Here is a 22903-nt window from a genome sequence, read left to right on the forward strand (position 1 = left end):
GATTTCTTACTATGAGTGATTATTTAATAAAATCTGATCTCCCATAAAATTGTTCATAAGACATTTTGAGGCATCAATCTTTGATAGCTGTATCCTGCAAAACAAGGTATGCAGTCAGGTTATGGAAAGGATTACATGCCTCGGCCCCTCCAGCAGCCAAGGGCCAGCCTCAGGGATCTGAAATTCCCTTCCGGAGCTCCCTGAGAAGCCAGGTTTCAAGCCTGCAGGAAATTATGTTTTCCTCAAGCTTAGCTTGAGTTACATCAAAACAAATCCGAATCTTTTTTTGCAAAGCAGCTCTCCCAGCTGCTCACTGGAGTAGTCATTCTTACACTATTTTGTTGCTAATAAGTAATGTTTTTTGTAATGTCTGCATCTCAACTGGGAATTAATTGCCATAACACTGGGGAACCGCTCTTCCAGGGAACCACAAACCCCTGCCTTGGTTTCAGTGAAAACATGCTGAAACTGAGACACTCCAACAAAGTATTTCAGGCTGACCTGGTTTCGGCTGGGACAGAGTCAATTTTCTTCCTAGTAGCTGGCACAGTGCTGTGTTTTGGATTTAGGATGAGAATAATGTTGATAACACACCGATGGTTTAGTTGTTGCTGAGCAGTGCTTACACTAGTCAAGGACTTTTCAGCTTCCCATGCTCTACTGACTGAGAAGGCTGGAGGTGCACAAGAAGCTGGGAGGGGGCACAGCCAGGACAGCTGACCCAAACTGGCCAAAGGGACATTCCGTACCATGTGACGTCATGCTCAGTATATGAACTGGGGGGAGCTGGCCAGGGGACAGCAACTGCTGCTCGGGGACGGGCTGGGCATCGGTTGGTGGGTGGTGCGCAATTGCGTTGTGCATCACTTATTTTGTATATTCTATTATTATTATTATCATCATCATCATCATCATCATTATTATTGTTACTTTCCCTTCCTTTTCTGTCCTATTAAACTTTTTATCTCAACCCACAAATTTTACTTTTTCCCCCCCGATTCTCTCCCCCATCCCACTGGGGTGGGGGAGGAGTGAGCGAACGGCTGTGTGGTGTTTAGCTGCCTGCCGGGTTAAACCACAACGCAGGCCCAGCCTTTTATTAGATATTTTTGTCTGATTCTGTTCCTGTGTTCACATTTGTGTTTGAATTCCCATCTGAATTACCCTATGGCTAGTATAGCACAATGTTGTTTTAACTATTATTCTTTATTTGAATCACAGTTAAATACAGAAGAATCAACTACGTCCATGAGCTAAGACAGCACTAGAGATGGTCTCTGTCCCAGAAACTGGACCCCATAAGGTGAGACCCCTGTAGTATCTGATCAAGATATATTTCATCCCATATAGTTTCCTCATACCTTGATACTTATAATCTAAATTTTTACATTAGGGCGTGAGTTCCAAGAGCATGAGATAAAGCAAGATTTGTCCTATAAGGTGCTAAGAAGCACCCATGAGCTCTTAAACTATAAATAGTACACAAAATTCAGTGGCTTGTACACAGGTATAGAGCAAATCAATGGCAGAGCCAGGAAAATGTCAAGTTAGAGAAAAGTGAGGGATTCCTAACTCGTGCTGTCTCCACCACTTGCCCTGAGCAGGCAGAACAGGCTCTCAAACCTGCAAACCCCTGTGAGGTCGAGTGAGGGAGACAACCACTCAGTAAATATGAGTTAATATAAGTATCAAGGAACATAAAAAACTGTCCTATGCAGTACATTTTGGTAGTCTGGGAAGAAGAACAGTCTTTTAGCACCAAAAACAGTACGTATTGGTGACTGCAGACACACAGAGCTAGGGGAATGCAAGATTTCCATCCTTGAAATAAGGAAGACAATCATCTACTTACAGGTAGGGGGAAAAATTGATGCATATGGCTGTCATCTGGGGAAATATTTTACTGTAACATAATCTAGGACTAATTTAAAAACAAAACAAAAAAGAAACAAGAAAAACTGCATCTTATATATTAGCACCTTTTTTTTTTTTTTTAATACGATCTGGCAGCTGTGTAGAGCACATGACACAGTAATATATGTCTGTGACTGCTCAGGTTCGTAACAGAGATGTTGGCCCCCAGGCCGCCTTTGCCCCCTGGGCGTTGCAGAGCTGCTGCCCCCCTGTCCCAGCGCTGCTGACGTGGGCTCCCTCCCCGTCCGTCCCGAGCAGCTGCGGCAGCACCTGGCACGGCCTTGTGCCACACCGCAAAGGAGCACAGCGGCCAGCGTCCCCTCTCCCCTGGGCTCTCCGCCAAGGCAGTCAGTCTAAAGACACTGGGGGTGATTAATCACGTTCTGGTTTTAGAGGAGGAGGAGGAAGAGGCTCAGCAGCGCAGCCTTTATGCATGTGATGCTCAGTGAAACCAGCAGGGAAGGCGGTATGGGAAGAAGAGAGAATGCCGTGATTTTCCAATTCTTTTTAACTTGCAGGACCATAAGTGTCTTCCTGAGCAATAGGTATTTAGGCAGATCTACACCCAAGCTAAGCACACACATAAAGGTCAGGAACTAGGCTGCATGCTTTGCGGAGCATTGAGATATCTTGATTTCATCACACCACCTCTGCTTTATTTCTCCTCTACTATTAGTTCACTGCAGCAGCGGCTGCAAAGATGAAAATGCCACTGCAACTTCAGTTATTAATAGTGTACAGCGATTAGTATAATAATTTGATAAAATCCCGTCAGCTGCCACTGGGCCTTTTGGTGATGTGGAAACTGTTCTGGGTCAGATCTGCCTAAGGCTAGTGTGACACCAGCAATGCTTTCGCAACCTGAAGGGCTGCCACAAAATCACTTATCTACATTAAAAGCCATTGCCATCTTCGAGATAATGTTTTCTTTCTGTCTGATTTTTCATCAAGCAAAAAGCTTGGCCATGGCATGTTAGAAATACAACGAATGCAATTTAGTTTAGATCCTGTGATTAAACTTAATTTGCTTCAGAAGAAGCTGCTTACACTGGTTAATTGCTCCAGTCTGAAAAGGGAATCAATACCTTCTGGCTGAGGCAAACAAGAGCAAATCTCATGCTCTGTCTGAGGAAGAACAGAAAAAAGGTTATGAACTTCATCACACCTCAGATGTGATTGCACAAGCATGTATTGCTGTTGTGGTTTAACCCCAGCCGGCAACTAAGCACCACACAATTACTCTCACGTGGTAATTTTTAATACACTTTTGTAGAAAATTTGGTAATTAAAAAGGATTTTCTTCTTATTTTGCAAAAGAAATTGATACAGGTTTGTGCAGTGTGCAAAAAAAAACACAAGAAAAAATAATACCAAGTTTGTGCTTAACTTAGAGCACTTTCTTGGAGTTAAACCCTCAGGGAACCGACTTGCTGAAGGATGGGCCAGATCCGTAAAGAAAGAGATCATTTACAGGCTCCTGAAATTCTATTCCATTAGCAACAGATGGTAAACACAAATATAAAAAAAAATATTTTGCAAGTACATTCGATACTGCCTCTTTAACTTTTTACAGAGCTGCTTCACATGTCAGACTTTCCAGAGGAAAGAGCTAGGCTAGATCAGCAAGTTTGCTAGACAGGCATTCTGTAACTATATATGGATTTAAAAAGAAACTTAAGCCACCGGGGGCTTGAATAGTAATATTTCGCAGCTATGAATTAGCAAGAACTAATTGAGCTTCTTCCTCTGAATTAGTGCAACCAGAGATTTGAAGCAGAATTGTTTTATTTGAGAGGAAACTGAACTTGAGCCGGGTGCCTTGGTTGCCCCGCGGCTGGGCGCGCGAGACCTGCCCCTGCCCTGTTCCCTGTGTTTCAGCATTCCCAGCCCCACCAAAAAGAGACCTGCTTAGGAACAGTGGTTGTTTTGCTGATCAACTCTGCCGAGCACTGAAAATACATTTTAAAAGTAACAGCTCTGAAAGAATTCAGTCGCTTTCTGCAAATGCTGTGGACTGTTTAGACATATAATTAATGTAGTCTTGCACTTATGGAAACTTGGCCTTTCTGCTTGGGATGTTGTTGGCTAAGGGTGTGTTCTTGCTGCTTTTTTTAAGGAAGGAATGGTTTGTTATTTATTGCTGAGCAAAACGGCAGGCGCTATTAATATTGTGGTGCTGACAGAGAAAGCATTTTCCCAGTTTGCTGTTCTTTTTTCTCTTTCCCTTGAAATGCTTGTTCTCTTTCCATAAACAGATGCAAACAGACCAAATGTTTCCTGCAAAATAATGCAGTGAGTACAAAGTAGCAATAGGAGGGTTATCTTGTTGATGAAAAGACATATTTTATTGTATGTCTGCACACATCAAAGCATAAAAATTTCACCAAGACGAGAACTTTCTGTGTAAAGGTGATTGCCTGCAGCCAGTTTTATGCTGTGCTGTATAAAGATGACAGGTATTCAGGCGTGAACTGATGAAGTAGAAAGTTTTTTGACTCCCATCTCCCCAGCTATACCATACAATGCTAATTTTTTGCTCTGAGACTCGCAGCTACAAAGCCCTTTTGTGAATATCACTTGCGGTGGTGCTGCCCTGCCCTGCCCTGCCCAAAGAGCAAGAGCTCTGCAGGAGACGAGGATGCTCTTTGGGGGCCTGAACCAGATCAGTGAGTCTGCATACACGAAAATTGCTATAATTTGTCAAGCTTAAGAAAAAATAAGTGTTTGGGGATATATATCTTTGAAGACTCTTTTAGCCAAATGTCTGATATTGGGCAGACTCACCCTACCCCCAGCATACTGAACAATGCATACCAAATTTCAGCACTGAGTTCAAGCCCCTGAAACAGCTGACCTTTAAAGCAAAAATGCTTTGCAATCCCTGACCAGTCGAAGCTGCCGCAACTGAATCGGAGAGACATGCTGGGAAAACTGAACATGAGCGTTTCTCATTGCTATGAGAAGAACGATATGATCTCAACCTGATATTTTTCATTCTTTTTTTTCTGCTGGATGTTTACTGAAGTTCTGTCCTTCCTAGCTGATGCTTTAAACACGGGATTATGCTGCCTAGAGGTTTTTTTTTTCCCTGATATGAAGAGTATGGCAAATAGTCTAGTCTTTATTCCTTCAGTTTATCCCTGCTTCCTATCCCAGGAGCACTGGAACTGTGAAACTGCCAGCAGCTACCTAGAGTTGGACAAATATAGGTATGACAGTAACTGCAAGAAAGAAAGGAGACTAGGCTGTTACAGGAAAATGCTACCGTTACAGTAAGCTTGTGAGCCTATAGTGAATTATATTATGCAACCAGAGCTCTACAGCTTTATTTCCTGGTCACATGAGCTTGAAGCCACAGTACGATAATTCAAAACACTGGTTAGAGGCAAGAAGTGTAAGAAAGAATCGTCTGAGGAAATATAATATTTTAGACTAAACTGTTAAATGAGATAAAGAAAGTAGTAGCTTCCTAAAAGAAAAAGAAAACACCTAGAAAAAAACGAGAAGCAGAAAGTTTCTCATCCATTGGAGAAATAAACAAAAGAAGACTTAATTTTTTAGGCTTGAGAAAAATAAATAAAGATTTTGGAAGTCTGTCTAAAAAAAGCTCTTTTAGAGCTTATGATTTAATGTATAAGTTCTTTTGGGCAGAGATTGTAAGTTTTTGTTGTTTGTCCAGAACTTATTGCTGCAGGGTAGAGCTGCATAAGCTCTGCATAAGCAGAGCTTGTTGGTGAAAAGTAAATAAGAAACGGCATCAGGAGATAGTAAGAATTGTAACCAACAGCCCAATGGTACATCAGTCTGTTTTCTCACATTTCACATTCCCAGCACTTTAGTGTATGCAGGGCTTAAACTGGTTTGGACTTCATGCTCTCTTTCGGGCTGGGTAATGGTAAGGCAGTGGTTACGCCAACGCAAAATCCATGACAAGAGGGGATTGTACACCTGGTTAGTAGATGGCTGCAATATCAGAAGCTTGATGGAAAAGACAAGCAGCATAGGTAAAGTAGAAATGGCTAGCTCCTAATAGAAATAAATCCGGGTGAGTTATATTTACGGGTTCCCCAGACACCATTCTTTCCAAATCCGGCAAAGCCACTGTGAATGAGTCACCTTATTCCAATGCTCAGGATTACGCTAACCCAAAGACCTCTTGAACTATTGTATTCATAATGCTTAATGATTCTCTTCTCATTTTACCTACATACAAGTGGAAAGTACCAGAGAAATGATCCTGTTCAGCCTCCTCTGCGGTGTATTGGAAAAAGCACACGTCTGTTTTTAGAAGTGGTCTCAGCCAGTTTGAAGCAGAGGGATGTTTTTTCAACAGCTAGAGCTGTTGTTAACAATTGCCTCGTTCCTCTCAGGTATTTTGTTTTAAGAAGCTTAAAAACTGGGGTTTTGACTGAAAAGGTTTTGGCGGGGGGGGGGGGGATGTTCAGGTTTTCAGTAGCTTGATTCTGGCTCAGTGAGTTATGTGGGGATTTAATTTTCCTCTGGGTTCCTTAGAAACCTTCTATAAATGGTTTAAACTTACCAGGCTGGTTTCTTTAGTCTGCCTGGTTCCTCGGTGTGTGCTCTCCATAAAGGCTGCCTTGGGTTTTTATCACCTCATCATTGCTCCTGGTTCACTGGTAACAACTGACGATAACGGAAATCTCCATGTAGGCTGAAGTCCCCCTGCGCACAGTGCCCTGTGATACAAACTGTTCAGGTTTTTTTCTTCCATAGTGGCTGTTGTTAAAAAAAAAAAAAAAACCAGATTCAAGACAAAATGCTTAACCTTGCCCTTGTTATCATCCCCACAGGGTATTTCCAGGGAGGGTGCTTTCACCGATTCCAGGCTAGCTTTATACTTTTTTGCCCCATATTGGGACAGAACTTTGTTTTCAGTTTGAAAAAGCACTTCTAGTCCTATTAATATGAACATAGCTGTGGTAACTGGTGCAGCTGCAGGAGGTAGCTGTGAACCAGCCAGCTCCATAACTATTTGCTAGAAGCGTTGCCTTTGCGGTCCAGAACTCACTGCAATCTGCAGTGTCATGAGTGAAGCTGGGGCAAATACCTGGACATTTATCTCGAGCTGAGATCTGGCCACAAACAGCTGCTATCAGTACTCCCAAGATAACGCAAGTCTAGAAGCTGTGCCTGTATAAGGCAACCCAGTACATTTTGACTGCTGGCAAAAACGGCAGTAATCCCAAGGATTTCCCCAGCGTGGAGCCCGAATCTCTGATTTATCAGCTAATGGCTTTCAGTCTCCAAGGTTATCATTCTGATAACTCTCCTGAGGGCTAGGATTTATACCTTCAGCAAGCAATTAGGTAGAAGGGCATGTCTAGCTGTACTCTTGATGGCAGTATTTTTTTTCTTTAAACCGATGTGTTTCTTCCCTGACGCCCTTCCCGTTCTCAGAAATCACTGGATTCATGCCACTACATCCATCATTTCAAAATTCAATTATATGTTTCATTTCAGGCAGCACTCAGGATCACAGAGAAATTTGCCATTTTTACAGAATATATAAGCAATTACAAGACAGCTTCCCACTGCTATCTGGGAAGAGCAAGTGTCCAAGAAAAATAGAGCAAGAATAGTACAGCTTGATCTTTGTTAGCTCGTATCTTAGAATAGTCACGTAGTTGATGTGCAGCATGCATCTGCACCTAAATAATGATGAGACCCATCAAACTGAGGTCCTTTCTTCCTCTAGAGTCATACGCTAACTGTCCTGGAACAGATACTGTTATTAAGCAGAATTACAAAATAATTATTTAAGGAAGACAAGCAAGTGGAGGGGCAACATCTGTGCATCACGTGCTAAATGTAGTGTGGGGAGAAAAGGACCTAGCAATTCAGAGAAAATATAAGATGGTAAAAATAGTGAATCTCATCCCACTCTTGATTGGAATCCACTGTGTTTTTTGCTTGGATAAATAAATGCAAAGGGGAAAGGGGAAAGAAGAACTGTTCAGCTTATTTCTCTGTGGCCTTTAGCAGTAAACCTTATCTTCATGAGTGCTGACAGAGTGCTGAGAAGGATTGCAGCCCTGAACCCCACCTGCCATGGAACAGGCATGAAGGAATGGGCTTTCTGGGCTCCGTTTTGATGCCTAATGCTCAGTTCTGAAGCTGCAAACTTTCAGCACCCCTATTTTCTGCCTGTTGCACAGCCACTTGTGGAAAGAGCATTTGTTGGGAACAAAAAAACCCTCTAACTCATTGGGATCTCTTGCATGGGTGACACTGGTGTGGGGAAACAGATCTCTCAAACAGGAGGGCCGGTCACTGTCTGGACGGTGGTGGGAGCCCCCACTGCAAGGGTGCTTGCAACAGCATCTTCAGCTGGATCGGGTGAAACTCTCCAGGTTGCTGTTCTGCTGCATGCTTATATCCAGCTGGGCTGTGGTCCTATGGGACCGCTTTGGCAAACGCATGAGCTGTTTCTATTGATTATCTTAAACTGTGAACTAAGCATCTCCTGACTATATTAGCTATGTATAAAAGACTGTCCTATGCAAGCATCTGTCGGAACAGTTTCTACTGAACATTTGTAATTCCCTGTGCACGGTTTGGTCAGTTCTGCAGGCAGAAGGGCTCGGGGCAGCTTCTGGGACTGCCAGGTTCTCCACCTGGGCTGTTACTCTGCATGCTGAACATGCAACTAGTGCCTATCAGCTGGCTTCTGTGCAGCAGGCACTGCTCGGGGGATTTCTGGGCCTTCCTAGACTTCCCCCTGGAGATGTCCCACAGCAATGAGTGGAATGCTCAGGGGTGACTCCCTGTCCCAGGTCAGCCCAGACAATGTGTGGAGATCTGGGGAGATCCTGGACCGCCCCAGGAGCTGTTAGCTGAAGTGTGGTGAGCGTAGGCACAGGCACTGCCCTGATACACAGCTACACCTTGGTTGTAGCTATGGGACAAGCATGAATTTCATGTTATAGTTTATTTTATAATTTAAATTTCACAGATCTTGCCACAAGCCTTTCATGGAGTGTTGCTGTGACAGCATTCATAGTACCACTGAGATTTAGTTTTGTTTGCATTTTTTCTAAAATGGTCTCTTCTCTGAGTAGCTCTGTAGCTGACTGTCTAAGATTATTCATATGGGCCTCAATTTCTTCAGCAAAGCAGTGAACTAAGTGTTATAATTTGCATCAATAGGAACAAAATTGCTCATCTCAGTGCTGTGTGCCTTTAAAGGCCCTCTGAGCTCCCACCCTGCTGAAACACATCTCCCACAGAGTAACTCAGAATGGTTTGCAACCATTCTCCATGCTCCTTGTCCTGTTTAAGAGCAGGATGTGGCTGCTAAGGATTTGGCTGGTCTGTGAAGGCGTTTGAGGCTTAGGTCAGCATGGTCCAACCAGCTGCCTTGACCACAGGCAGAGCTGGCCCACTGCCCTTCTCCTGGAGGAGACAAGAAACAGCTGCTTGAGCGGCAAATGGGGCTGCTGAAGGCTTCCTCCTGCACCAGCCCAGATGCCAGGCAGCCGGAGTGACGGCTTCAGACTAGCATGGGAGCACCCGGGCAGCACTGCCAGCCCCATGGCACGTAGGTGGCAGATGCCAGGCTGGCGCAGAGGCACAAGAGTCTGCTGGTTAAGGCTGTGGTTAAAACATGAAACTTTGGTGAAATGGAGGCTTGGGGCATCTATCTACTGAGCTACAAGGCACTCCAGTTGTCAGCCTCTGAACTGGCACTGTAAGCCTGGCACTCTCTCTCTCTCTATGTATAACGTTACAGACACAGAGAAGACATTCTGCTGTGGAGCGTTTCTAGCTGTGTGCATGGCTAAGAATTAGTGCAAGGAACGGATTAGTAGCAAGCGCTGTCTGAACATTTGTTTGTCCTCAGATATTTTAGCAAAATAAAAGGGATTGCATTCAAACAGCAGGGAAAAGTTGACTTTAAAATGAGGAGATGTGTGTGGTTTAAATATTCCATAGTGATGTCATGGCAGGAAGTTAAGTCCTGGGTTTTTTTTCCCCGTTTAAACTTAATGGAAAGGGTAAGACAATATTTCAGCTGTACAGCTACTGCTATGCCTCTAAGTGGTGTGCTGCACGGAGCAGCTGGGTCTCTGCATGTGCTGTAATACACAGCATACATCCCCACGCACCCTTGGTGCAGAAGTCACAGTTCCCCTGTGGTTATGAGGAATCACGCTGCCATGATCCCATTGCCAAATACGGTCCACAAAAGTCAAAGTGTACACATAAAAACACCCACTAACTAATCCTTGCAAAATCCAGTAAGGTAAAACTTATGTACTCTTATCTGTGTTCTACAAGGGGATGAGCCAAAAAAGAGAGAACACATCAGTGACTACCTATAAGATAGTCTTAAAGCCCCAGATCTATGAATTGCTACTTCCAGTGCTTCCCTGGATGTCGTGGTATTTTCTCACGGAGGTAACCAGCCTCATACACACTAAGGGCAAACCAAATTTCTGTGCTAAATATCCCAAACCGCATACTGGATCAGGTTAGGTATTGATGGCAAAATGAAAGATGATTCCAGAGCATAATATATTGCAGGAATCACACTCAGTCTGATCACAGAAACTGTTTTAAAACTGGATTTAAACCCAGAGCAAGTGCTCAAACGCCCTGCAGTGAGACAGGCTGCCAAGGCTGTCCCTCTCCCCACCTCCCTGTGTGCCGAACAGAGGCTGCGTGTGTTACTTAGCTGAGGGCAAGCACTGCGTGGGATCTGACACAGCAGCAATGATGAGAAGCAGGGAGGGAGAGGAAAGAGGTATTACTATTCCTACTTACACCTACTTTTGACTCTGCACGTTTGTAGGGGCCTTTAAGCTTTTTATAGCTGGCCCAAGTACAGCGAGAACAAATCAAGCAAGCAGCTGGACAAAGTCTTGGTATTTCTGATCTATGCCGGCATGGGAGCATCCAAGCTTGCATCCAAGTGTGCCTTGGTATCCAGCAAAGCTTTCAGGAAAGACTTGACACTTTCTTTTTCATGTCTGAGTGGTGCAAGTAGCAGCAACCCTGGATATTGGTTTGTTAGTAGATAACATTACTGAAAGGAAATGTTTTGATTATATTAAATAGCTGTCAGCCTCAGATGTTGTTCGACAGTTTGAACTGTTGATCTTTTACATGGATTTTTTCCTGAAAGAAAATATTTAGTTAACACTCACCATTAAATCAATGAAAAAAATGCACTTTCCTGACATACATTCTCTTTGATCCTTACTAATTTGCAAGCATCTCTGTCCATACTTGTCTTTATCATAGAATCATAGAATAGTTTGGGTTGGAAAGGACCTTTAAAGGTCATCTAGTCCAACCCCCTGTCATAGTCAGGGACATCATCTTCGTAGTCATTGTGAGAAAATGCCATTTTCACATTTTTTCTGGCTTATACTTGTTTATATTTTGTTCTGATATGGTCAGCTTCTAGTATTACATGTGGTTTAAATAGAAAAGACATAGTGGTAAAACAAAATTTCTATGATTATTTTGTGGGTTACCCTTAAATTGACCGATACAGCTTCAGAAGTACAAAGCAATTAGTGGGAAAGGGAGAAAGGGCTGAGATGCCTGGAAGGGACATGCGGTCAACCCATTTTCCAGACCTCCTCTCAGAAGATCACCCATGGTGTTTGAAACTTGCTGGCTCACCTGGGTGACCTGCTGGTGGGGATGACCGTACAGAAAACATCTGCTTCCTTAGACCCTTGTCTTGTGAGGACTCAGCATATGCTTCGCTTTCTGAATATAACTAGCCCTGCAGCGTTTGGTAGGACTGTGTACATGAACACAGTTAAGTACGGACAGGAATGTGGCCTTCAGCCTTAATTTGTCCAAAAGCATAGATGGAAAAACAGGTCCATTTTTTTCTTCTTATGAATCTATAGGAATTATCATGTCATAGTGTGCTTCGTCACCTCACGGTATATGGGGATCCACACAATTTTAACCAGGCACATAGAATACATAAACAAAAAATGGAAGGTAGTACAACAGCTTTAGAAGAGCCCCTTGGGGCTGGGTACGTGTCCTGAGTCCTGTCTGTGTCAGTTCGGGAGCCACTGAGAGGTAACTGAAAGGGTCTTCTCACATGGCAATCTGCACAGGTGCAATACTGGCCTTTCCAATGTCAGTTCAAGCTTCCGCTTCAGTGTCAACATGGCCACGATTTAGCCTTAATTATTTCTAGTATTTTGGATAGACACTGCTTATTCTTTTGCAAAAAAAAAAAAATCAGATTTCCCATGGATTCCTTCAGGAAGACTATTACTATGGTTCTCACCATGCCCTACGCGCTCCTCTCAAAATGGCATGCTGCCCAAAGTGTTGCTTCCTAAGCAGAGAGACTGCAGGCACATTTGCCTGGCTGGGCGAAATACAGCCCCACCCTCATGTTCCCCGTCGGGCTTTTCTCTGCCACCCTCTTTTTTTAGAGATTCAGACATCTTTTGCTGGTTTTCACTGCCATGGCTGATTTACAGGTGATGAGTACTGAGGAACTCTTGTTTTGGGTTTGTTACAGCGTCACAGAAACGTGTGCTGGCTGCTCTTGAAAGATCTGGTGGCCGGATGGGATCCACCCGAGAGTACTGAGGGAGCTGGCGGAGATGCTCGCCAAGCTGCTCTCCATCATTTATCAGCAGTCCTGGTTGACGGGGGAGGTCCCGGACGACTGGAGGCTTGCCAATGTGACGCCCATCCACAAGAAGGGCCGGAAGGAGGATCCGGGGAACTACAGGCCTGTCAGCCTGACCTCGGTGCCGGGGAAGATTATGGAGCGGCTCATCTTGAGGGCGCTCACAAGGCATGAGCGGGACAACCAGGGGATCAGGCCCAGCCAGCATGGGTTCATGAGAGGCAGGTCCTGCTTGACCAACCTGATCTCCTTCTATGACCAGGTGACCCGCCTAGTGGATGAGGGAAAGGCTGTGGATGTGGTCTACCTGGACTTCAGTAAGGCCTTTGACACCGTCTCCTACAGCATTCTCCTAGAGAAGCTGGCGGCTCACGGCTTCGACAGGTGTACTCTGCGCTGGGTCAAAAACTGGCTGGACGGCCGGGCCCAGAGAGTTGTGGTGAATGGAGTCAAATCCAGTTGGCGGCCGGTCACGAGCGGTGTTCCCCAGGGCTCAGTACTGGGGCCGGTCTTGTTCAATATCTTTATCGATGATCTGGATGAGGGCATTGAGTGCACCCTCAGTAAGTTTGCAGACGACACCAAGTTGGGCGGTAGTGTTGATCTGCTCGAGGGTAGGAAGGCTCTGCAGAGGGACCTGGACAGGCTGGATCGATGGGCCCAGGCCAACTGTATGAGGTTCAACAAGGCCAAGTGCTGGGTCCTGCACTTCGGCCACAACAACCCCATGCAGCGCTACAGGCTTGGGGAAGAGGGGCTGGAAAGCTGCCTGTCGGAAAAGGACCTGGGGGTGCTGGTCAACAGCCGGCTGAACATGAGCCGGCAGTGTGCCCAGGCGGCCAAGAAGGCCAATGGCATCCTGGCCTGTATCAGAAATAGTGTGGCCAGCAGGAGTAGGGAAGTGATCGTGCCCCTGTACTCGGCACTGGTGAGGCCACACCTCCAATACTGTGTTCAGTTTTGGGCCCCTCACTACAAGAAGGACGTTGAGGTGCTGGAGCGTGTCCAGAGAAGGGCAACGAGGCTGGTGAGGGGTCTGGAGAACAAGTCTGATGAGGAGCGGCTGAGGGAAGTGGGGTTGTTTAGCCTGGAGAAAAGGAGGCTGAGGGGAGACCTCATCGCTCTCTACAACTACCTGACAGGAGGTTGTAGCGAGGTGGGGGTCGGTCTCTTCTCCCAAGTAACTAGTGATAGGACAAGAGGAAATGGCCTCAAGTTGCACCAGGGGAGGTTTAGATTGGATGTAAGGAAAAATTTCTTTACTGAAAGAGTGGTGAAACATTGGAACAGGCTGCCCAGGGAAGTGGTGGAGTCCCCATCCCTGGAAGTGTTTAAAAGACGAGTAGATGAGGCACTTAGGGACATGGTTTAGTGGGCATAGTGGTGTTGGGTCGACGGTTGGACTCGATGATCTTAGAGGTCTTTTCCAACCTCAATGATTCAATGATTCTATGATTCTAAGGCTGCCTGCTTTCAAACCCCCCACAAACCCTGGCATGGACCAGCTCTCTCCAAAGAGTCACCTTCAAGATCCAGAGTCTTGGACTTGGCTGTGGAGCCTCCTGTCAACATCTGGTCCAAGAGAGGAGGGGAGGTAGGACTGGAAGGGTATGTTTCCTGAGCCTGTGCTCTCTCACAGATCCCACAGCTGCTGATGCTGATGGTAGTGCCCAGAAGTGTGAATTTGGGCAAACCACTGAGGAATGCTAAAATTTTGATGCTCCTAGAGGCATTATTTTGAGGTCTTAAAGTCCTGTCTGCTTACGTCAGAACTGGTATCCACATTCAACACGTGAGTATATTCTGTTTATTAACTGTTATGTATTAGCTTCAACAAGTGGGATATGGTTTTCTTCATACAGTCTTACTTCACCTACAAACACTTCTGCTTCTAATAGACACGGGGAATATGATGAAAGAGAATAGTTTATGCCATTCCAGAGAAGATTAGACACGTTTTTATTTGCTAATGCATTCCACTTCCAACATATTTACTGCTGTAACATCTGGACAAAAACAGATGTTTGGTAACCAATGAAGTAACTTTTATCAAGTTACAGTGTCTGGAGGGGATTGCTATTGCATTACTATGTGTTAGTCCCACACGGTGTGACTATATATCCAGTTAGTTAGAGTCCCAGGTTTATGTATTCGATGAAGAGATTAAAATGGAATTTTTAGTTGGAAAACAACAGAATAGAAAGGCTTCAGAGGAGAGAGTTTCTTCTCTAAATTAGATTTTATTTATTTTTTTTATCATGTGAGGCAATGAACTGTTTTGTTTGCATTAGTTAAGAAAATGTTTTAATCACTCAGCTGTTCCTAATCAAATCATACAGCTAATTGTTTGAAAATGTTTGATAACCAAAACCTTTTGTAAATGCCAGCACTTTTGTACACCTCAGCAGAAATGAACCTCTGCTGAAAATTTGTACCAGAAGTATTCTTTCCCGTGATGATTTTTCTCATGCAACAACTTTGTCCCTAGGCTAGCTATCACGTATCAATAATTAGTACCAAATAGCTGGTGGTCAAAGAGAACTGTTAGAAAGCATTATGTAGGCTGTAATTTGATTAACAATAGCAAATTCTTTTTTGTAAATCATCTGGAATTAACACAATGAACAATCTAGGAATTACAACTCAAATCTGGAAATGCCTAACATTTCTGGAAACTTATGTTTCCAGAAACAACCAATGGTTCCTGTATTACTCATTGTGCTGATTCCCAGATGACTCGCAGCCCAAAAAAAAGAAAAGAGAAAAGGCTACTGTCTGCAAGTAATTTGCAAGTAAGCCAAGTGCAAGCAAGCCAGCTACAATATAGAGCAAAATACTTCCAAGATTCATCTTTGACTCTGCCCTGTGGAAGGTATGGGTAAAGTCCCCATCACTTTCAGCAAGAGTTAGAGAAAACTTGTTTAGAAAATGCAGTCCTCCATGTCTTTTTCTGAGTATCTTAGTTACTAAGGTAGTTATTTTCTCCGTTTATGCTGAAGCAGCTTTGGACTCCCTTTTTGTCACTGCAGCAGAAGCAACACCAGCAAATGTCCAGAAACCCTTCTCAGAGGTGTGCTCACATTTTTGACACTGAATTAAGACTAAACCGATCCCTTTCAGAAAAAAAAAGGAGGGGAAATAATACTGATAAATGGAATAAGACAAACAAAAGTTTTTATAATGTGCAAATAATACAATTTAAATTATTGCCACAGAATTAGTGGTCCTAGCTACAATTTATAATTTGCAAGTCTTCCCAAAAGCTGTAGTATAATGCTCGTTGCTCACTTTAACACTTTTGAAAATCCTGTGCATACATTTTCAGGAATGCGAGAAACCACCACAAAACAAGCTTGAGTTTGCAGCCCATAGTTAGACATGATCCCAGCTGGACTACTTCAAAAGAAAGGTAGGTTAGTTTTAATAATGTCTGAGTATGTTTTGGTTAGTGCATCCACCTCGGCAACTCCTTGTTAGTCCAAATTACTCAGTTTTACAAGAAATCAAAAGATTAACAAACTACCATCCATGATTATTCAGAGTAATGTTAGAGAGCTTGGCCTGATAGTTTGTAGGTTGGATCGGTGCAACTGTATAATGTTTTTTTAAAAATCAGCAACAGGAGAAAATGAGCAAAATGTAGTTCTTTGAAGATAAGTACATAAAAACATATAAGTACGTTTAATGGCAATGCCTCTTACTTGCAGCGTGAGTGGCAAATCCTCAGAACTGTGCCTGGACGGCAGCCTGACCCAGCAGCCCCTCTGAAAGCGCAGTTTCTTGGGGCAGCAAAGGTCAAGCACATCTCCAAATTGTACTCTGCACAAGGTGCTTTGGGAGGTAAGTGTGAGGATAAGTAGAAAATGGGAGAACCTGTATGGTTTCATTACCCAAAGAAATCTTTGCTGCTATTCCCAGCATTTTTATTTGTGGTAAACTACTCCGTCATCAAATTTACATGCAAATGATTCCAGTGCAACAAGAGGTTAAGAAAACACGGGGTATGTCACCCCTTGCCATCCTTCTGTGTGCAGACTTTCTACAAAAAGGCAGGGATTTTGAAGTCCAATGCCATATCACTCCATAACCTGCAAAACGTATTATAAGGCAACAGACTAAGTAGTGATTTAGCAGGTTTGAAACCAAGGGTGAAATCCCACCTCCCACCAAAGGTGTGGCACAGTGCCAGGGGCCAGCTTTTGCCTGGAGGTTATTGGTGGTATATCGCACTGTACAACAGGGGAGCCAGAAAGGGGAATATTCGTTGCCTTTTTTTTCAAAGCAATATTTGTGTCCCTGAATATGTCTGCCTCAAGCTGTTTGGAAAAGGGGGTGAAAGAAGCCACACGCTCCCGCTATTCCTTTCTGGTCAGCCATTGTTGCTGCTGCCTGCGTAACTAAGTTTCCAGCATTAAATCTGCAGGTTCTTCCTTGGGAGAAGAGCGGGAGGGGAAGGAGAAACAACTCAGTAGTTGTAGACAGGCTCCCTCTGCTCTGAAGGCTGCTGGCACCAGATAAACAGCACACGTTGCAGCCGTTTAACCCATGGAGGTGTTCTGCCTGTGGGTTACTCTTGTAGGGAGGATGGGTTGTCCAGCCCTGCCTTCCAGACACTTCTTGGTTTTGAATGTACCCTCTTAATTTTAATTTCAAACAGTTGTCACAGCATTGCTTTGGTTTGGTTGAACCATCTTAGGGCTCCGAATAGGAAAGTGTTTTAAATGCCTCCGAAGCTGCCTACTGTGAAACAGAAGCGTTTATTCTGTTAGCAGAGGGAAGCTGCTCTTCTTTGCGCTTCTGTGTGTTTGGGCACTGAGATCCTTCAGCAAATTTATGCTCAGGCATCGCTGTCTAACCCTGGAGGAAATCCTCCCAAGTCTGCCCCGGCACTACAGCGCTGCTGTCTCAGGCTTTCCAGCACCCCGGCGAGACGGTCCCTAGGGAAGAGGAAGTTTATCAGCTGGCACAGGCTCTGGGAGCATAAACCCCAGTGGGATTAAACCACCAGAACGGACCGATTTGTGAGACCAGACGTGGTGTTCAGAGGCTTTGAATGCCAGCAGCAGGGCCGGGGCTTTCTCATCCAAGGCAACCAAGCCGGAAGAGCCATAATATTTCCTAAGCCTAAACTAGCCCCCAAACTTTATTCAGTCCAGCTTCTTTCCATTAAAGCCAATTGTACATCTTTGCTTCTTGACCGTAAACGTGGAAACAGGCGGGTAGTGTTCCTGCAGCTCTGCAGAGCACCCCGTGCCCTCTGGTTCAAAGTCAGTCGTAGCAAACGACTGCGCTGGGGCTCCAGGTCGAGCTGCGGAGGCACGTTTTACCAGTGCCCATCGCATCCTCTGCAGAAGGGCCCGCAGAGCCACAAGCGAGTCATCTCGAATGCTGGTTCCTAAGCCATGCCATTCTGAATAAAAGTCGTAAATTGTAGTAGGAGGTATAAACTCCCTATCGATATTCTGCACCAACCTCAGGCATGGGAGAATAACGCAGTGTTAGGGCTGCTGAATGAGTGCTCTGTGTGCACCGAGTCATTAAAAACCCGGGGAACAGTCAACCATGACTGCACAAAAATAAATATAGAGCTGACTGTAAATAGTACCCCTTCACCTGCTTCTTCAAGTAGAATTTTATAAGAATGTTTGTTAAAGGGAATGATTTTTAACAGGGAGATTTTGGTATATTTCAGTTGAAACCATATGCTTGGTCTTATGCTGCTCAAATACAAAGTCAGTCTAGTTTTAAATTTAATACACCGTTAAAAACACCTAAATAAAAATCCAAGTGAACGTGTTAGGATATAGAAAGGACATTTTCCAACTCCTAAAAAACTGATCTGGGAATACAAGTGAGTTTTACTATAGAAGCATGTTTTGTTTTATTCTTTATTTGCTACGTTGGGATAGGTATGAGTGAGACATTAAATCAGTTAAATCCTAGGAATTTTTTTTTGTCATTTTCCATCTTCTCTCACTTTTATCTGCACAAAGGATACTATTATAAATATTTCAGTTTTATCTGAGGCAGAGAATAGAAAGGTTAAACTGTTGTGGAGACATATTTAATAAAACTACATGCAGTTGGTTAGCCTGAACATGTAGGCTCCCACTCTAAATTCATGAGCAGGGTCTTTAAAGGATTGGTGAGAAGAGGAAATTTGATGACTAATCGGTATAAAATGTGTCAGGATCTAGCTTTTATTCAGGAATTCATCCCTGATCTTAATACATAAGATTGTGTGTGTAAGTCAGAAAATGCCATCCTTATAAAGGTGGCAAAACTGGAAATTTTATAGGGTAAAATCTGCTTAATTTTTTGGGGAACCAACCTAGAGAATAGGCCTGGTGAAATTCGCTTTCAGAAAATTTAGATGTTTTCAAGACCCTGCCTCAAATGAATACATTAGATCACAGGACTGCAAATCCTAAGCAACTGTATCAATGGATTAATCCCATTGGAAATGACATCAGCATTTCCCCACCAGACTCTCTTAGATTTCTTCCAAGGCTTTTATTCAAATTCTTTTCCAACCCTGCCTGAGCAGAACATGTCAGGTTTTAAGCTTTTTCTATTTTGTAAGAGAGGGAGAGAAGGAAAGAGAAGTAAAGTTGTGGGGTTTTTTTAAATCCTAAAATAAATCTTATCTTACTCCTAACAGGTTAGAGGCAAGGAGAATGTGTTATCGTGAATAATTAGCGAACTATGTTGCTGTAACATCTGCAAAGTATATGTTTTCACATACAGCTTTTTCACGTTCACGTAGAGCATTAAACATAACGCAGAAAGGACTGAAAATCAAATCAACATTTTAACAGCACGATACGCTGTCTCTGTAACAAACCACATTTACAGTAATGGGAAAACTTCTCCGGGTGCTGGCCAATGATGATGCTTTTTAAAGTGTTTTCATTTCCACCGAGGAAGTGTTATTATTTCCACTTCAGGAACCTTGCTGAAGAAATACTAGCGATATCCCTTCTGGGGTTCGAGGTTTTTCATCAACAGACAGAAACTGCGCTAGTATAATACCAGCAAATATTCATCCCTCTTCATCTCTCTTTTAACCTCTTCCCTTCTTAGGAAGCATCCAGATGCATCGCTTCTCTTTTCAAAAATGACCTGAGCACATCCTCAATTTTCTGCTTTAAGCAAATTATATTTACATAAGGTAAACCAGCACCCACTACAGAGAGGGGCTGTGGTAAAATCTCTTTCTGTATTTTTCTGCCAAGGTTGAGCTCATTTTGGTGTTGGCTAAAGTTGAAGTAGATTCAGTACTAATTGCATATTCTTCTGAGACAGCCAGCCTGACAGACTCTTTCTATTAGCTGTATTCACATTAAGCCTCATACCCAATACTTCCTATAGCTACTCATGTTTTTTGAATTTGGTTTTCTGTATTGCTTACCCAAGAAGGGCCAGTGCTAAAGGACTCAGAGGACTCTATGCCCAGACACAGTTGTGGTTTCAGCCTGAAATCTGTCAAGAAGAAAAAGTTTATCAGAACCCACCAGCTTTAAACAGAAGTTAACAACAAAGTTGTTTTCTCTACAAATTTGTATTTGAGAAATCTCTTGTTCTTGAATTAAACTCACCTTTCTGAGAAATTCAAAATTTCAGTGTAATCGCAGATAAGCATACTGGTCCTGGAACATTCAGTACGGTTTGTGCTTCAGCATATCCATTCCTAATTTCTGTTGTATTCCAAAGTTATACTGAATGAATATTAAGTGCTTTATAAAAGTTTCACTCGACAAACCTTTTTTTATTGTGCAGAATTTCTGGTATATTCTTATGGCGATTTCCCTACAGAAAAATGGCATTATTCTTTCATGGGCTATTTCATGCCCACCTAACTTGATGTCATTTGAGCATTTAGTGCTACACCCTACAATTAGAAATTACACACACATACTTGCTAGTTTCATGTTTAAACAAGGTATCTTTATGTAAAGCTATAGAACAGTTCACAGCAGGAAAACAGAAGCCAGTAGTCAGAAAACAACATTTATACCCTAAAGCCTGTGGGGCCTTTAGGACCATATAACATGTATCTGTTCTCCAAATTAATGGCCATTTACATCTGAAACATTCTGATGCTGCAAAGTTTACAGCCGCCATCATCTGCAGCAGAAATAGCAAGCACGTGTGAGCCAAGAGCCAAAGATGAAGCACTGCTTGCCGAGGAAGATTATGCAAGCGTCACCTGAAATCCAGTGCCGAGCTGCGTATTTGCCATCAGTTTATAGGCAATTTCTGGACTGGAGGCTGATTTTGGTGCTGTTGCATAAGAGGTTAGGCGGAGTAAATTCTGCAGTTCTTTATAGTACTATAAACCTAATGCTCTTGAATGGAAAAACAATGGCTTTACCACAGCAGAGTATATCATGCCAAGTATTTGTAAAAAGACAGTATCACTATGCTGCTTTATTTTTGTTTCCAGTACTATTTCCTCGTTTTATGCAAAAGGAATTTTTAAATGCTTGAGCAGGCACAGAGGGTAAAATACTGTCATGCTGAAATCAATGGGCCTTTTGACAATGCCAGGATTTCAATGAGAGCCTTCACGGGAGCATGCCACAAGGAGCAGCTGTTTCTTGGATGCATCCCAAAAGCTCCCCAGATATCTGATCTCATTCAACTACCCCTATGGGTTCCCAGCAGAAAATGCGACGTTCAGCAGAAAACGGCTTGCTCTCCTCCCTGGTTCTCTCCACCCCACGTTTCTGGTATTCCTGAGAAATTCCCTTCTGTCCTCCTTTGGTTTTATCGCCCTCTGTGCCTTCCAGATAATGCCAGAAATTACTTTTGAAAACTCTGCGTTGACACTGATTTTTATGTTGTTATTTCAGCCATTGCTGTGGTGTTTGAGCTGCCGTTAACTGTGATGAAAATGTCTGGCCCTTGAACCCAGGTCTTGATGGATAAAGGTAATTGTTACTTTCAGTGTGTGTCTTTCAAAAAAGAAAAAAATCTGATTTTCATTTGTATGCACAAAGTTTTATGAACAGTTTAAGGGTATTCATATTAGATTATCTCACTGCAGTCTTAAGACTTTTGTCTTTTAGATGTGATTTTGGAATTAATAATGGCTACTTATGCACAGTATTGTTCTGTCAGTGTGAGCCTACATCTTCTCCATTGTTTGATGCTTTTCAGCTAGAACTTAGGATTCTGTTGCGTTGTAATCCTGAACCGTAATAGGTATTGCCTTGGATCAGGCTGTTGTGCATCTTTCAGCAAGTTCCAGCTTTACCAAAGCTTTGCCCACTGAGTCACCAAGGCTGCAGATCCCATATCGCAGACTTCCTTCAGAAGCAGACATTCCAAGTGGGTTAATTGGGGAGAGACTATTTTAACGTAAAATTTAAATAAAACTTGGATAATGCATGTTGGATTGAAAGCAGCAGCGGCCGGGAGTCAGCAGCTGCAGCAAGGAGCAACAGACACCTCTTAGTCTCTTAATATATGAAGAGACGGAGAAAAAGTATTTACTAAGGCTGAATTTTTTACCCACTGTGGCACTGGTGAAAGCATGACCATGCTGACAAAGCTATAGCTGAGTGATTTACAAGCAGGGTACTTCTATGAAGAGACCTCAAAAGTGGAGTCCACCACAACCCAAGTATCGGCCAAACCAGTCAACTGGCAGTAACACCAGCCGGGGTGGAAACTTATGTAGATAAAGTACTATGGCTGGCAAAGAATTGGGAACCAAATAAAATATTAGGTGAAAGAAGAGTGTCCTGGGAATAAAATTGTTTGAAAGAGCCCCAGTTGGCAAACACAGACCAAGGACAAATGCCAAGCAGGCTCAGTTGAATAAGCTTTAAACCTTTTATAGAAACCTGAAGCACAAAAGCTTAGCCTAATCCAACCTATTTATATGAGTGTTTTCTGAACCTAATTACAAATTTAAAATGTTTCCAAATGTGTGGAATGTTTCTGTTTGGATAGCTTGTCTGGCCTGGGTTTTCAGCAGTGCAAAAGAAGTTGCCTGGACTCTGCAAACATTGCTCACCTTGAGGTGTATGTGTGCGTGGTCTTAACTGATTCCGAGGCTTGGAAAGTCTACTTAAAGCAATTCAATAAGTGAAGGGTTCAGCTATTACCCTTGCTGTCTCTGGGTTAGATTTTTCTTGGTTGGCTGACTGCTTGGTTTATTTTTTGCTCTTGTTTCTTGGTGTTTGTTAGTCTCTCGTGACCTTCTGCGCTTACGTAAAGCATTTCAGTAGGCTCTAAAGTCAATACTCAGGAACGTCGATAGCGCAGGTTATCATTAAGTATTAAAGGCCACACTGCCAGTGAGAACTTGCATTCAGTGCTGCTGTGTCGTACCGTAAAGGGCCT

General features: G+C 43.3%; 1 long non-coding RNA gene across 1 annotated transcript; it reads left to right on the top strand.

Moving 5' to 3' along the window:
- The first annotated feature begins 1232 nt into the window (after nt 1-1232).
- Nucleotides 1233-21510, top strand: LOC143162788 (uncharacterized). Its single transcript, XR_012995795.1, has 5 exons — nt 1233-1303; nt 14190-14342; nt 15876-15959; nt 16258-16390; nt 21406-21510. It is a non-coding gene; the product is annotated as an uncharacterized LOC143162788 (long non-coding RNA).
- The last annotated feature ends 1393 nt before the right edge of the window (nt 21511-22903 follow it).

The sequence above is a fragment of the Aptenodytes patagonicus genome, chromosome 7 (assembly GCF_965638725.1).
Source record: "Aptenodytes patagonicus chromosome 7, bAptPat1.pri.cur, whole genome shotgun sequence".
Classification (NCBI taxonomy): Eukaryota; Metazoa; Chordata; class Aves; order Sphenisciformes; family Spheniscidae; genus Aptenodytes; species Aptenodytes patagonicus.